The sequence below is a fragment of the Podarcis vaucheri genome, assembly GCF_965113315.1.
Source record: "Podarcis vaucheri genome assembly, chromosome: 5".
NCBI classification, from domain to species: Eukaryota; Metazoa; Chordata; class Lepidosauria; order Squamata; family Lacertidae; genus Podarcis; species Podarcis vaucheri.
The window spans coordinates 44,655,189-44,670,401 of NC_138763.1; the positions used below are offsets into that span (position 1 = coordinate 44,655,189).

Below are 15,213 nucleotides of genomic sequence, written 5' to 3' on the forward strand. Positions count from 1 at the left end.
TTTTTTCCTTTCTTCTGGATTCCTCTCTCTCTCACCCGCCCCCCTCCCTCGCTCCCGGTGTCTTCAGGCAGTGACACTAGGCCCTACTCTCCTCGGAACAGAGTTGCAAGCTGGCTCTTAAGAAAGAGGGGGTGTGGGAAGGGAAAGGAACTGAAGGGGTAGATTGGGAGATGGGGGCTTCCTGGGTCTGTGGGCTTTGCTTAGTAGCAGCAGCAGCAGCAGCAGCAGCAAAGATAATAAAGTTTCCTTCAAGGTGTGTGTGTGTGTATGTTTAGTCAGTGGGCAAGGGAGGCCGCCAAGACACAAGTGAGACCAGAATTCTCTTTTAGTGGAGTTTACAACTCCCAAGTCTCCTGTTTTCAAAACAGGGGAATGGCAGAATCTCGGAGTGTTAGGAAGAAATTGTGGGAATGGGTGGGGTTTTTTTGGGGGGGGGATAGGTCCCTGGAGATAAGCAGCACTAGGGGTCGCAGTGTGCATGATGGGGTCGTTTAATTTTTCTTTGCCGGAGGCTGTTCTCCTGCTGTCACTCTGCAGCAGCCTTCCCTGGCCTCAGACCCTTTCCTTCTGTCTTGCTCCAGCTTCTTTCTGTAAACCAGAATAGCTTGTGTTTGGCTGAGAGCTCTTTCCCCTGGAAAACCAGTTATAAGTTTTTCCAGTTTCCAGGATGCTCAGCGAGGCTAGAGCTGGACAGGAGTGGCCTTTGCATATCCAGTAGGTCGGAGTTGGGATTCTGTCAGTGTGGAAGCTCTCTTAACCAAGCCTTCCCCTGTTTTATGCGTTTCTTAAGTTTCAAACAAATATTCGGACTTGGGATAGGACAGTAGTCCCTGGGGAAAATGTGGGGAGTATTTTCAATTAACCTGCCATATTCTGTAATTCTTCTTAGTATTCTTGAGGCTAAACAAGCTTTGTAGCTCTATCAAACCCTGTCCAGGGGGCAAAATTTGCATTGGACACAATGTCTTCAACTTGGAAGAGCTGGCGACTTGTACCCATATGAGTTTATTTACTGTGGTCCTTCCCTAGTGGAGAGCACATTTGTCTTGGGATCATTAGACACACTGGCTAATTCTAATCTAGACCCTAGCTGCTGGTTGACTCAGAACAGGGTAAAGAGGTGGGGATATGTTGAGCTCACGAAAGAGAATTCTCATCTGCACTAGGCTTAAATGAAGCCTTCTATAACCTGGTGCCCTCCAGAAGTTTTGGGCTGCTAACCTCAACCCCAGTCAGCATCATCAATAGGCAGGGAGAAGAGGAGAGGTAGCCCATCTGCAAAAATTGGAGGGCACCAGGTCGGGAACAGCTGCTTTAGTGTGTCTTGGGGCTGTGTACTGAAATTAGAACATGTCCAGTTCTTTACAGACTCTTGCCTCAAAGAGGCCCTGCATACCAGACACTAACACTGTTAGTGTAGACAACTCTACAGAACTTGAATTTCCAGTTTAGTGTCTCCCTTTGGTTTCTTGCAAGTCCTCAGAACAGGGAGAAGGATTTGTTAAAATCTCAGCTAAAGGTCTGACAGACTACCTTGTGGCACCTTAAAGACTAAACACATTTATGACAGCATACATTTTTTGTGGACCAAACTCTGTGGTCTATATGAAAGTTTGTGCCATAATAAATTGGTTAGTCTTTAAGGTGCCTCAAGACTTTACATTTTTTGCTTCAAACAGATTAGCAAGGATATTGTATTCAATTTAGGTTTTGTTATTTAGGTGCTTGGTCTCCAGACTTTGGGAAGGGTGTGTGTGTGTGTGTTATTTGACAGCAAATCATAAAAATCTTTGGACCTCTGTTGTGTGTTGACAATGTCAGTATACTTTGTGGAAAGATAGATAAGGGATGAGATGCAGTTTCTCTAGAAGATTTGGTGAATAGAGGCTGCAATCAAGAGCTGCTCAAGGGGCACCATCTGTCCTCCAAGGTTTAAGTTTCCCCATCTGGGTAGTTATTCTGAACATGGGATGACTAAAGCAGTGCTGGAAAGCAACAACCTCACCATGACAGACTGGCCACATGCAGTGTAACGCACAGTATTGTGCTTCATCTGCACTGAGCCCAGTAGGGAGTACAAACAGGTCAGTAAGAATCATTTAAGGAGGCTGAGAAAAGCAAATAATAGGTCAACAGCCAATTTATTAATCTCCTTAGTCCTTTGTTATAAACAAGCCGTTTCTATCTTCTCTGCATATTTGTAGGGCAATTGTTGTGAGTTTATTTGGAGGAGTATGCTGGTAAAATGTTTATGTTAATACTGCCAAAGGAGATGTCTGATACTTTGGTGTCTCTCCTTTTCTGGAAGCATCAATGAAGGAACTGAAGAAGTCTCCCCACAGTGGATAATCTCTTGTTGCTGGGAAGTTTTGAATGTGCAGGGATCTGTGTTTGAGTTTTGTGTCTCACTTGGAACAGTGCAGAATCATAAAGCACTCTAAAGATTAAAAATGTAACTGTGACTCCCACAACAGTGCTATCACACTTTAGGTATGTGCCCTGTGTTTTTGAATGATTGTCAGAGAAACCTTCCTGCCCAGAAATCCCATGAACATTTTCCATTTCACCCATCAAATATACCCAAGTTGAGCATATACTATACATGTGACAAAATACTCCTGTCTGTATTACTATGTTTTTGTGTCACCTTATACAGTGGTTCATTCCCCCCCTCCCCCAACTTTTCAAATCCAAGCAGTTGAAGAGCTCCTGTAAATTACAGACTATGGCCATCATCTTTGTCTTATTGTCTGTGGTCAGTTCCAGATTGCTTGAGATCTAGTGGGCATGCTGCTTCTCCGTGTTGCTCTATCCAGTTGTCATGTAAAGTAGAGGGTTCTCTAGCTATTGAGTAGCACCATAGATTTTCCAGTAGGAATTTATTTGGGCAAGGGGAGCTTCATTTATTTTTTACAAGATTGTAAGAGCACCCGGATTTCAAACTAGTGTTTAGAGCAGGCTATGTTGTAGTATGATTGGGGCCTGCTGGCTAAACATCACAGCCTGGATCTGCACAGGAAAACCTGCTGATTCCACTATCTCCCTCAACAAAGCTCAGTGTTGCAAAACAAAACCATTAGTGATTAGGTGAGGGATTATCAGTTCCCCAAAGCTGTATCTTCTTAGCTCTGTCACACCATCTCTCGAACATGCTCAGTACTGATTCAGATCTATTCTGTAGCTTTTGGAAACTGATCTAATGGAAATGTGGTTTTTCATTGTGCTTCTTTATTTTGGTTTAGAATTCCACAGCAGAGAGTCTTAGCCCAGACTCCGCAGGTCCTTGGCACTGGATTTAAGGCATGCCATCCACTCTCCAAAGCACTGTGCTACTGCCAACCCATGGGGGCTCATGGTTGCACAGCACTTTGCTGATCAAGCTGACAAGTATAATTTAAAAAGCCCACAACTCACACTTTTATTTCCTCTACTTCTTTGTCAAGGCCTTTCCAGTTGTATAGAGGTATATATGCTCCATTTTGCTTTTTGAGATCTCTCTTCCTTTCCATAAGAGTATTTGGGCCAGCTCATGTAAGGGTTAATTCATTTGGAATGTAGAATAGCTTTTGGAGGTTATAAAGAAATGGCAATAATGTACATACAATTGACTAGCATTGGGAATGCAAATAATGGATGTGCTTGCCAATCTCCAAAAGGGAAGCTGCTCAGCTTATTCCATGAGTAAGAGGCATGAGCCCCAAATGGTAGTCCAGCTCATCTCATGTGTCTTACTGTGGGTGGAATGGGAAGAGATATGTATGATCCCTCTTCAGGCTTTATACTGGAAGCATGAACCACTGGCACATCTGCTGTGCTGTAGTACTTCATCAAATATGCCTGTTTTTTTTCTCCCTGTGGCTTTTAAAAAGATAAATAGGACCACCCTTTCTGCACCAAGAATTTAGAATTCCAAAGTGGAGTACTTTGGGAATTCTACCTTGGCTTTAAATGTTGGTTGAAGTGTGCAGGCTGTAATCCTGTAAACACTTACCTGGCTGATAGACCTACTGAGCCTAGTGGAGCTAGTGAAATAGATAACCGTCTCTTCAATTGACCACAATTTTGCCTTTTTCTCCTGGCTTAACACTGTTGCATTATAGGGTTTGAGGCATCAGACTGATATAAATGTGGATGCATAACCTCAGAAATAGTGTAGACTTCAAAATGGGCAGCACTGATGGTAGGACAAAATCTGGAGTAATGCACATTACTTTAGGGAAGATTTTCTCCAGTTTTTGATCCTTAAAACAGCAGCATGTGAGATCACAATCCTTCTCCCTCTTCTTTCTTTGTCTCTTTTTTATTTGCTGTGTTTCTGTCCTGTTGTCTCCTAAAGCGGAACACATAAATGAAAGAAAGACAGAGGGCCTTCCATCAAACTTACAAACTAAAAAGACAAGACACACAAGGGAAGAGGGATAAAATGGTGAGTTGTAAGTAGGCAGTTTTAACTCGCGTGTGCTTCCTTCAGCTCTCCAGTCTCAGGGTTGGAGCACATACTGGTGTTTTGGAACTCTTAGTGGAACGTTGCCTTATACACTGCGGTGCGTTACATCTTCTGAGTGTCCAGGAAACTTAATGGGAGCCAGGAAGCACCTATTTATAGTGCCAGAAGCACTATATAATGATCGTTGAAGGATCTCTGCAGCAAACTAGTGGTTGTGGAAACTTTGACTTGGACTCTTTTGCATTTGATACTGCATTCTACTTTCCATCCATTACTTTTAATATTTGTTAAAGAAAACTCTTCCCCCTCCCACAAAGCTTGATAAAATTATCCCAGCCCCCTTGTTGGCATGTCTCCTGCCTTACATTGTATTATTATTATTTAGATACCGAGATGTTAATAGGTTATGAGAGTCCCTTTCGTGAATTGCAGGGGTGGGGAGCCTGTGGTCCTTCAGGTGTTCTTAGACTCCCCTTGGTGGCAGCCAGCATGGCCACTAGCCAGGAGTGATGAGAATTCTAGCTCAACAACATCTGGAGGCTTGCAGATTCCCCCTCCCCAATGCATTGCAATCCACACAACTCTATATTTCTCTTAACATTTATCTGCACCAGTCCTGCTTACCATTCTATCCCTGCTGCAATCATAAGACCACTTTTAAATATATTTATTATTTTAGTTATTATTTGCATTTGCTGGTCACCTTAGACTGGATGTTCTTTAGGTGCCATGAAGCAATTAGATTTTAAAACAGAATTTAAAGCACAGCATAATGCAAGAAAATTCAGTATAAAAGTCTGATACCAAACAAGGAGAATAAAACATCACAAACTTTCTCACCTTCACTGGCTCCTCATTTGATTCCAGGCCCAATTCAAAGTGTTTGTTTTGACCCGCAAAGCCTTACACTGACTGGGACTTTGGAAGCTGGCAGAAGACATCCTTCTGTATTTATCAATCCATGCATTATGACCTTCTAAACTGTTTTGCCTGAGTCAGTCTGACATACAAAGAGTAGTTGCTAAAGAAGAGGACCTTCTCAGCAGAGTCCCTTCAGTTGTGAAATGCCCTCTCAAGAGTGGCTCACCTGATACCCACATTAATGTCTTTACAATACCCTAAGAAGGATCAGGCCAATGGCCCATCCAGTCCACATCCTGTTCTCCCAGTGGCCAATCAGATGCTGTGGGAAACCTGCAAGCAGGACCCAAGCACAATAGCACTCTCCCCTCCGTATTACTGCCACCAACTGTGGAGGCAGAGCTTGGCCATCATGGTTTGTAGCCACTGATCCACCAGACAGACTTAGTTGTTCTCCAAGGCCTTTTAACATCTTCTAGCATTCCTTTACATTGGCATTCATCTGTGAAGCCAGCTTATCTACATCTAGATGGGGTTGTAGCTGGGATGCCAACCTAAGCTGCTGAAAGGCACTGTGCACAACAGATACCACTTGCACCTCTAATAACAAGGATGGATCTAAGAGTGCCCCCAGGCTACAAACATGATTCTTCAGAGGGTGTGCAACCTCATCTAGAACTTCATGTTGGAAAGTGAACTTCATAACCCCCTTTTCAACATGGTATTTCTGTTGGAGTACAGCACCAGGGAAGAACCTTCTGGCACCTTAAAATATGTGCACCATCTTTTGTGGACTGGGGTCCACTTTATCAGATACACCAGTGTTTCCCAAACTTGGGTCTCCAGCTGCTTTTGGACTACAACGCTCAACATCCCCAGCTACCGGAACCAGTAGTCGGGGATGGTGGAAACTGTAGTTCAAAAACAGCTGGAGACCCAAGTTTGGGAAGCACTGAGATACATGAAGTGCTATTCTATGTTTGTAGGTCAGTATAAACCTGATGGTAGGGAGAGGAAGAAGAAAGCAGCGAAGTCATGGTGAAATGAAATGCAAAAATGTAACAGCTGGGCTAAAGCTTAAACGTATGCAAAGTTTACCATTCACAAAACAGTGTTAAAGATAACAAAAGCACCAAGCACCTGATTGTCTAGTCCATGAAAGCTTATACCATAGTAAAATTTGTTAGTCTGTAAGGTCATACACAACTCTTTGTTTTTGTTGCAACAGACTACCATAGTTTTCCCTCTGTAAATGGCTAGAATACTTAATACCAGGGGTCAGTAAACTTACCGGATGATGGGCCAGTCCACGCTCCATCTGTTGGAGGATGGGTCGGAGTGTGTGCGCAGGCGCACTCTTCTGGATCAGAGGAGTGCCCATGCGCACATGGTATTTCCAGCGCTTCTCTGACCCGGATGTGTGCCAGAAATAGTGTGTGTGCGCATGCGCATGGGCGCTTCTCTGTCCCACACACATACTATTTCCGGCACACATCTGGGTCGGAGGAGCACCTGTGCGCACACACACGGGTGCCATCAACCTGGAAGTCAGTCCCCACACTGCGCCACACCAGTAAAAGTGGGGGGCAGCAAGGGTCACAATGGGCCAGATAGACGAGCCCCGTGGGCCACTACCAGCCCATGGGCCTTAGGTTGCCAACCCCTGCTCAATACGCACAACTACTAAACAAGGTTTTTGTATGATAGGAAGAGCATACTTAGCTGCCTTATATTGAGTCAGACTATTGGTCCATATTGCTCAGAATTATTTGCTCTGACTAGCGGTAGCTGTCTAGGATTTCAGACAGGGATGCCAGAAATTGAATTTAGTTTTGGGTTTGGTATTGCAGATTCTGTAAGGAGTGTCATAACAACATAAGCAAAGCCTGCTGGGTCAGGCCAATGACCCATTTAGTCTAGCATCCTGTACTCATCGTGGTCAACCAGATGTTTGTGGGAAACCCTAAGCAGGACCTGAGCCCAAGAGCGCTCTCGCCTCCTGTGGTTTCCAGCGGCTGGCATTCAGAAGTATTGCTGCCATTGACCACAGTGTCAGGCCCCTTTGTAGTGCACATAAACCACACTAGGACATCATCCTGCTGAAATGGCATAAGGAGTAACTAATATAAACTTGTACCATCATGATCACTGATTTGAATTCCCCCTCTGTTCATCTGCAGCCTCTCTAGTTGCAGCTGTGTATTGAGCCTTCCTAATTCTAGCCATGAAATGTGTGCTGAGATATGAAGGTTCTGAATGCTGCTTGTCAAATGTGATCAGGTTAGGGCTCTGACAGACATCCAGGCGAAAGGAGCAGCTACTGCAAGCACGGCTGTACATGCTTCGTGAAGTTCAAAATCACACATGAATGAATTGGATCAGGATGTCCCTATTGCCAATGGGTAGAAGAGAAGTGACTAACCCCTCTCCCAGGGTCCTAACCTGGTGAGGAATTTGTCTGTCTATCTTCTCAGCTGATCTGCACTGGAGCAGCTGAGGAGGTGGAGGTATATGTGTGCTTCTCCTATGACTGTGTGTACAGAAAGCGAGAGAGCGCACTTGTGAAAGTGTGGGGTAGTCCACTTTTACATGCATCCATCACTGGCCCCACAGGTCAAAAATGTTTTCCACTCCAGACTAGAAGATATTTAGGGTTGAAGTAATTTTAAGCTTCAAAGTTCATGAGCAACCCATTTCCTTTTCCCAAAAGGCTATTCATATCTCTGGAGCTCGTGGATATTGTGCCCACAAACTGCCCCTTAGGAGGAGCCAGAATGCTGCTGTGTTGGGTTACTTTCTTTGCCTCATTGGCACTAGTCTGCCTAATTCAGTTATTCTAGGAAAAGCTATATGTTTGGTCTCTAATCAAGGGCCAAGTGCTCAGCTGCTCAGAGGACTCCGGAATTGCTCTAACTCCTTTTTGTGATTTCTGGCCTGTGACATTCCAGCTGTGTGCTGGAGCCTTGGTACAGAAAGCAGAGTTCAGGTCATGCATTTGGCATTTTTAACCTTGGATAGCAACTTTGCTTCCTCAGTTACACAGTGCTTTTTAAGCATTTGTCTTGCATCTTCATGTAACAATCTTAAGCCAGTTAAGTTTTCTCTGGTGCATTATATTCCAAGTGCTACTGCTTGTCTTTGCCCTATGGCCAAGCTGCAGTAGTAATCTCTTCAGAATCCCCAAACTCATCACAATCTGTGCACTAACCTTCTTCCTGCCTGATGTCGAACAACCCTCATTGCTAAACTCTTTCCTCCCTCACAGCAAACAGTCCAGAAGCTCTTAGCCATTGTGTGGGTTTTTCCTCTACTCTCTGCTGTCCATCCCCAGATGAATTCATCCAGCATCACACCTCCCTCCCTTTCAGCTAAACCATTATCACTACACATTTATTCGAACACCTGATAACATAATACTATTCTCTATTAGATGACCCTTTCTCTGGGATCCAATTCTAGGTTGTCTTCTGGAACATCCCTACTCCCAACATAGTCTGTTCTTAAAGAAACTGCTATGCTACTTTGTGCTCCAGGGAAGTCGAGTGCAAATTCACACAATCCTATTTGCTTTGTGATAATTCTTGCAGATGAGTGACAGTAGTAAACATCCAGCCAGGATGATTAGGTATTGCAGATACACCAATCTGAAAAGGCAAGCATATAACTTCATAACTTGCAACAATGGATTTTGTGAACCGTCAGTAGCTTGAAGTCTGTAAATTTTGGTTGCATTTAAAACGGGGGTTTGAGCTTTTAAAGGCTATTGAATGTATTGTTTTTATAAATTGGTCCTGTGCCCACAGAATCCACTGCATGGAATGTGTGATTTTGTAGGACCACCAGAAACAATGATTTGGAGATCACAGTGTGACCTTGCTGGAGCCCAGATCTTTCGCTCCTAAAAATTAGCATTCAAGCCACAGGAAGGAAAAATACCACTCCCAGAAACTCCCTTCTGGGTTTTTGCTCTGAGTCTAGAGCCTTGTGTTGATCACCTGGCCTGCTGTGAGTTTGCTCAGATAAGGGTCTTGCCTGCCAGCTGGATTTAGTTCCTCACCTCTCTTGTGGAACTTATAAAGTAATATCCTTGCTTCTGGGACAGTGAGGCATCTTGACTCAACCCATCTGGAAAAGCCCGTAATAAATGGAGCCAGTGACTTTCAACTTTGATGTGCCTACCAGCTGGTATGCTTTCAAGGTGGCTCTCGTCAGAGCACACGGCTGTCAGTCCTAACATATAACACCTTCGCAAACCCAGACCAGATTTAGACAAGGCAGTAGGCAAGTGAAAAACATTTATACATGCAAGATTTCCCATAGTCTGGCATCCGACTTAAAGCGGCCTTAACTTGTATGCTTGCCCCCTACAGATCTAGTGCTTGCGCATGGTGTGGCCTCCATCCAAACTGTAGAGTACAAAAGGTGCATGGACTGAGGTCAACACATGGGTTAAGAACCTTTTGGTATGATGCTGGACCATATGATGCCCTGTTTTCTTTCCTAAGTGCTTTTTGCACATCTTTGAACCAGGCCTTAGTCTTGAAATTTAAAACCCCTAATTTTCAAAGACCTGAAATATGTATGACTCAAAATAAAAGGGCAGAATGGGCTGTATCGCTTCAGTCTGCAGAATAAAGGATGCCATTTATGAATCCCCCCCCCCAAATGCAAAGAACTTCTGCATGTAAAGAGCTTGCACATCAGAGAGAGAGATTCTAGCTTGAATAATCTCTGTACTTTTGCTAGGTTTTTTTCTTGCTCACCAATACCAACAGGGAACTTTTTTTTAAAGTGATCCCTGCAGTCTGAAGGAATCATTTTACTTTTGTTCTGTTCCATATATAGTCCACATGAAAGTGCCAGCACAGAAGTAAGAACAGGTCTCGGTCCCTTTCTAATGCAACTGTGAGAAAAGAATTGGGAAAAAACTCCAAGGTCTTTGAGAGAGCTTTCGACTGTTAGCATACTACTAGTTATCTCCATGCAAATTTCTCTAGCTCAGAAGCCAGTTTTTTTTTTTTATTAATGCATCATACCAACACTTGTAACCAGAATGCAATTAAGCAAGTTAAGGGAATTTGACAAGTTCGTTTGCTTTGAACTGTGATAGGCTGTTAAAGTTGATGATGCGGTAAAGCAAATGATGACTGCTTTATACTTTGTGTTTGGTGACGTGCTTTCCACTCCAAAACGTAGTGTGTTCTGGGCTTATCTTGTGGATGGAGGCATCTCCATTGAATATCCCTATACCAATGCCATTGCTCTTTCCAGGTTACTGATAACTACTGTGTAAATGTTCCACGCATTAAAGGAGCAGTGTAGACCCCTACTGTGAGGAAATATACATTCGGAAACTTAGTCTTATTAACTGATGTATTAACTTATATTTGATGTGTGCTACATATCAATTGACTATGCAGTGAATGAGTAAGCCATGAAATTATCTGTCAGGTTGTTTTAGCTTTGCCCAAACCAGCATGAAAGCACCTACCTGATTGCCTTGGAGATCTGGCTGCAGATTTGATAAAAGAACAGTGCTTATTCCTACAATGCATAATTACCTTATGCAATTCACTAATGCAAGATATGGTGATAGCAGTGATGGCCACTAGCTCAGAAGGTTTTTAAGAGGAAGGCTATCAGCAGCTTTTAGCCATGATATAGCCAGTATACCTCCTGAATACCAGTTGCCGGGGTCTAACAGTAGATGGTCATCATCATCTTGAGCTTTCAAAGATGACAGGCAGTTGTCTGGGTACCACTGGAAAAAAGATGCTGAAACAGAAGGACTTAGTTCTGATCTAGCAAGGCAATGGAGACCAATGCTTCTGCCCCTTTTTTGAGTTATGGGGCCAAATAAGAAGTCCCTTCAGCTTTCAGGACACCTTGGGAGTAGGTCTCCTCCAAAGTGGGCTTTACCAATCCAGTATGCATAGGGTGCGAGTGAGAAGGCATGGAGGGGGCGCTTTAGTTGAATGAAGGTTGTGAAGTGTCATGAAGGTTGCCTAAAAATGGGCTGCTCCCAAGGTGTGGGAACTGTTTCCTCCCCTACTCTTTTTTATGCAGCTTGTTGGAGTTTAATTTAAATATTGAGAGCAGGCTTTGTCTTGGAGGAGCTTGCAGTGAGTTTGCAAGGAAAGCTAAAGTGCCATGCAAATCTCTGAAATGGATGGTTTTGGTGTAATTAAGCTGCTTCGTGTAAGGAGTGTTAGATGTCCCTTTGGGTAGCCTGATCTTGTGAACTCTGACTAGCTTTTTCCTGCTGCTGACAGAAATCCTTTCCCCATGTGGAGCTTTCAGCATATGGCAGACAGGCTCTAGGTTGATCCCATTTTAAATACCTCCCTTTTCAGACTTCCTTCGGCACAGTTCTGGATGCAGCTGCACAGAGATGCTTCTCCATTGGCTGTGCATGTGGAGTGAGTCTTGAGCTCATGTGCCTTCCCCCTCCCTTCTCTGGTTTAGCCATGGAGAGGAGATTGGAAGCTTTTCCTTCCATTTTAGACTTAACCACAGTTTGTCGTGGTGTCTCAGCCCAGCAAGGTGTACAGTGGTACCTCGGGTTACAGACACTTCAGGTTACAGACTCCACTAACCCATAAATAGTACCTTGGGTTAAGAACTTTGCTTTAGGCTGAGAACAGAAATCGTGCTCCGGCGGCAGCGGGAGGCCCCATTAGCTAAAGTGGTCTTAAGGTTAAGAACAGTTTCAGGTTAAAAACAGACCTCCAGAATGAATTAAGTTCTTAACCCAAGGTACCACTGTAGTTAATTTTCAGTCTATGGTTATTCTATGGTTTCCAAATGAGGTTTTTGCATCAAGGGGATGGTATTGTATTTGTTGAAATAGTGGGATCGTGTGGAGTATAAAATCTCTAAATACATCAACCTCTTTAATGATAGTTTGTTTAAACAAGCCAGCCTCAAACTCTTTTTTTGTTTACAATGCTGCCATGTTTCCAGAAACTATAGTTTCTGGAACTATAGATTAACTGCATTTTAGGGTTCAGGTGTAACACTAAATTGTGGTCAATTTAAAATGGGAGTGGAAGCTTCCAGTCTCCTCCATGCAGGTGTACTGGAGGCTTAGCATTACAGGTGAGTGTAGACACATTGTCCTTGCATAGCTTGCAGATGATTTGTTGGCTTACCTGGAAGGGACAAACAAGCATTTTGGGCAGTTTACATTGACTGCCAGGAAGCACGAATGTTTCAGGGTTGGTGGTCCACATGCTAGAGTTAAAAAGAGCTCAGACATTTGGAGTGTGCAGGTCTAGGCACTAAGAACCCTTGGTCAAGCTGGACTAAGCCGGATGTGCAGCCAGCCAGCCAGCCAGCCAGCCAGGGAAACTCCATTACTCACCAGCAGCAGATGGTGCCTGTCAAGGGATGCTGAGAGGGGAGGAGCAGGGTGGTTGCCTCGGTGATTTTTCCATCACCACAGCAACAGAAAGGTCACCCAGAGGGTCCTTCATGCTCTCCCTTCCTGTGTATGAAGCTCTGAGATTTGTTGGAATGTAAGTCAGGGGGTATGATTGGAGGGATGGTATATTCTGGGAAGGGGGCAGTGGAGGTTAGAGAGATGCCTTCCAGGATGAATTGTCTTGGGGACCCCTCTCCTGAGATCTTGGAACAGCAGGTAGTACCTGTTCCAAATACTTTAGACTGAGTTCGAAGTACACACGAGTGAAATGGAATCCAGAATTTGGCTTGCTTCATCTTCCAGAGTGAGAATAGTCTGTTCCTTGCTCACATGCATAGGTAAAGGTAAAGGGACCCCTGACTGTTAAGTCCAGTCGCAGACGACTCTGGGGTTGCAGCACACATCTCGCTTTATTGGCTGAGGGAGCAGGCGTTTGTCCGCAGACAGCTTCCGGGTCATGTAGCCAGCATGACTAAGCCACTTCTGGCGAACCAGAGCAGTGCACGGAAACGCCGTTTACCTTCCCGCCGGAGCAGTACCTATTTATCTACTTGCACTTTGACGTGCTTTCGAACTGCTAGGTTGGCAGGAGCAGGGACTGAACAATGGGAGCTCACCCCATCGCGGGGATTCGAACCGCCAACCTTCTGATCGGCAAGTTCTAGGCTCTGTGGTTAGACCACAGTGCCACCTGCGTCAGGTCACTTCATTTAGATATTTGAAAATCAAAAGTTCCCCCACTGCCTCTCATTGAGCCAAAAACTCCTCTTATCAGAGCACACATTTCTTTGCCTTTTCCCATGTATCTACTTATGATGAGGGACAAGAGGAGCTGCAGGTCTGTGTTCCATGTAGCAGCCTCCTGCAATAAGCATCCTGCGGAGGGAAGCAGAGAGGAGAAACTGGAACAGTTTGTCACCAGGGCATCCTATGTGGCAAGTTGCTCCTTTTCTGAAGAAGAGCCATCTGCTGTGAAGGAACCAACTGGAGTCAAATGATTCCTGATGGTGGGTGGCAGTGCCAAGGCAACAATGTCTAGCACAGACGGCTCCCCAGTTGCTCCCTTGAGGCAACAGCTCAGAGGGGGGCAGCTTGGAAACTTACAACCAGGGTTCTTTAACTAAAACTACCAACACAAAATGCCAGGGAACTGGTTCACTGTGTCCCAGATTGCATGTGCATTTCCACATCTTGGCTCCCCTGTCTTTGATTGAATATATCCAGGGTGTTTTGCTACTTGACTAAACAAAGGGCCTGTAAGTGCCCCCTACCATTCCCCCCTCCCCCACAATGTGCATGATGTTGTTAGCTAAGCATTTCCAGCTTGAACTCAGCTATTAGGACCAAAGGCTGGTTGGGTGGGGAAGGTGATGTGCTGCAGCACATACTGTCCAGACACAGCGGCGGCACCTGCCAGGAGTGGAACTGGTCTTTCTTGCTCAGCGGGAGTGGCTGCTGCACTGGTGCAGTGCTTCTCCTGGGGAAACAGAGGCAAGATCCGGCTCTGTTCTTTTGGTCCAAAGAAGAGGGCTGAAGGGAGGGAGAGGGAAAACTGTACTGATAACACCAAAAGGGATGGGGCAGAGGGGAGGGGACAGAAACCAGTATGTATGTCAATACTCTGCAATGATGTGGCAGAGATTGATGGAGCAGCAAATAGAGCCCTCTAGTGACACATTTGCTTGTTAGCACGAGAGACACTTGCCGGAAGAACACATGTATTTTCAGCCCCTTCCACTCCCACTGAAACACTGGTATCTCCCCACACGTTCGCTAATTGACATTACTTTTTAGTGCTTTAAATGACACTGGATTGTCAGTGACAGCCTCCTCAATAAGAGAGATGTAAAATTACCAGAAATTTTAAAGCCATCAAGGACAAAAAAACCAAAACAGTTTTTTGGGGGTGAAATTCTTGAGGAAATTGAAAAATAGGCAATACTTTTTTTCTAGTGCCCTTTAAAGATCCAAAGTCACTTTGTTACTTTAGAAACATAAAATGTATCATGCATAACTTGGTTTGCTATTAAATTACCATGTTCTGTATGTTATATTAAAAATACAATTTATTCAGTTAATAATTACAAATTGAGTATACATTTTGCTTTTCTTTCTTTTTGTTACATTTGGAGTTACAAGCTGCTGAGCTGTAAGAAACCTAGCATCTCTTTGGTTTTTGCACTTTATGAGAAGAAAAAAAACAAACCCCAATAAAAACAGGAGAAACCACCAGCACTTTTTTTTTAAAAAAAGAAAATTATTATGGGTTGTGTGCAACAAAGTCCTACATTCTGTTTCTAAACAGGGATAGAATACCTGTGGCCTTTGGGTGCTGGCTGGATTCTAGCTCCCATCAACCATTACCAGCATGGCCAGTGGTCAGAGTTGCACATGGGAGTTATAGTACAACATCTGGAGGGACACAGGTTCCCCACCCCTGGTTTAAAGCTGTTGTATGCTGAGACATTTTCCTCTTCATTTC

The 15,213-nt window shown here is 44.2% G+C and overlaps 1 protein-coding gene across 3 annotated transcripts in view; it reads left to right on the forward strand.

The window, feature by feature from the left end:
* Window positions 1-15,213, forward strand: part of LDB1 (LIM domain binding 1) — a 61,268-nt gene that overhangs the window by 32,343 nt on the left and 13,712 nt on the right. The window lies entirely within an intron of this gene.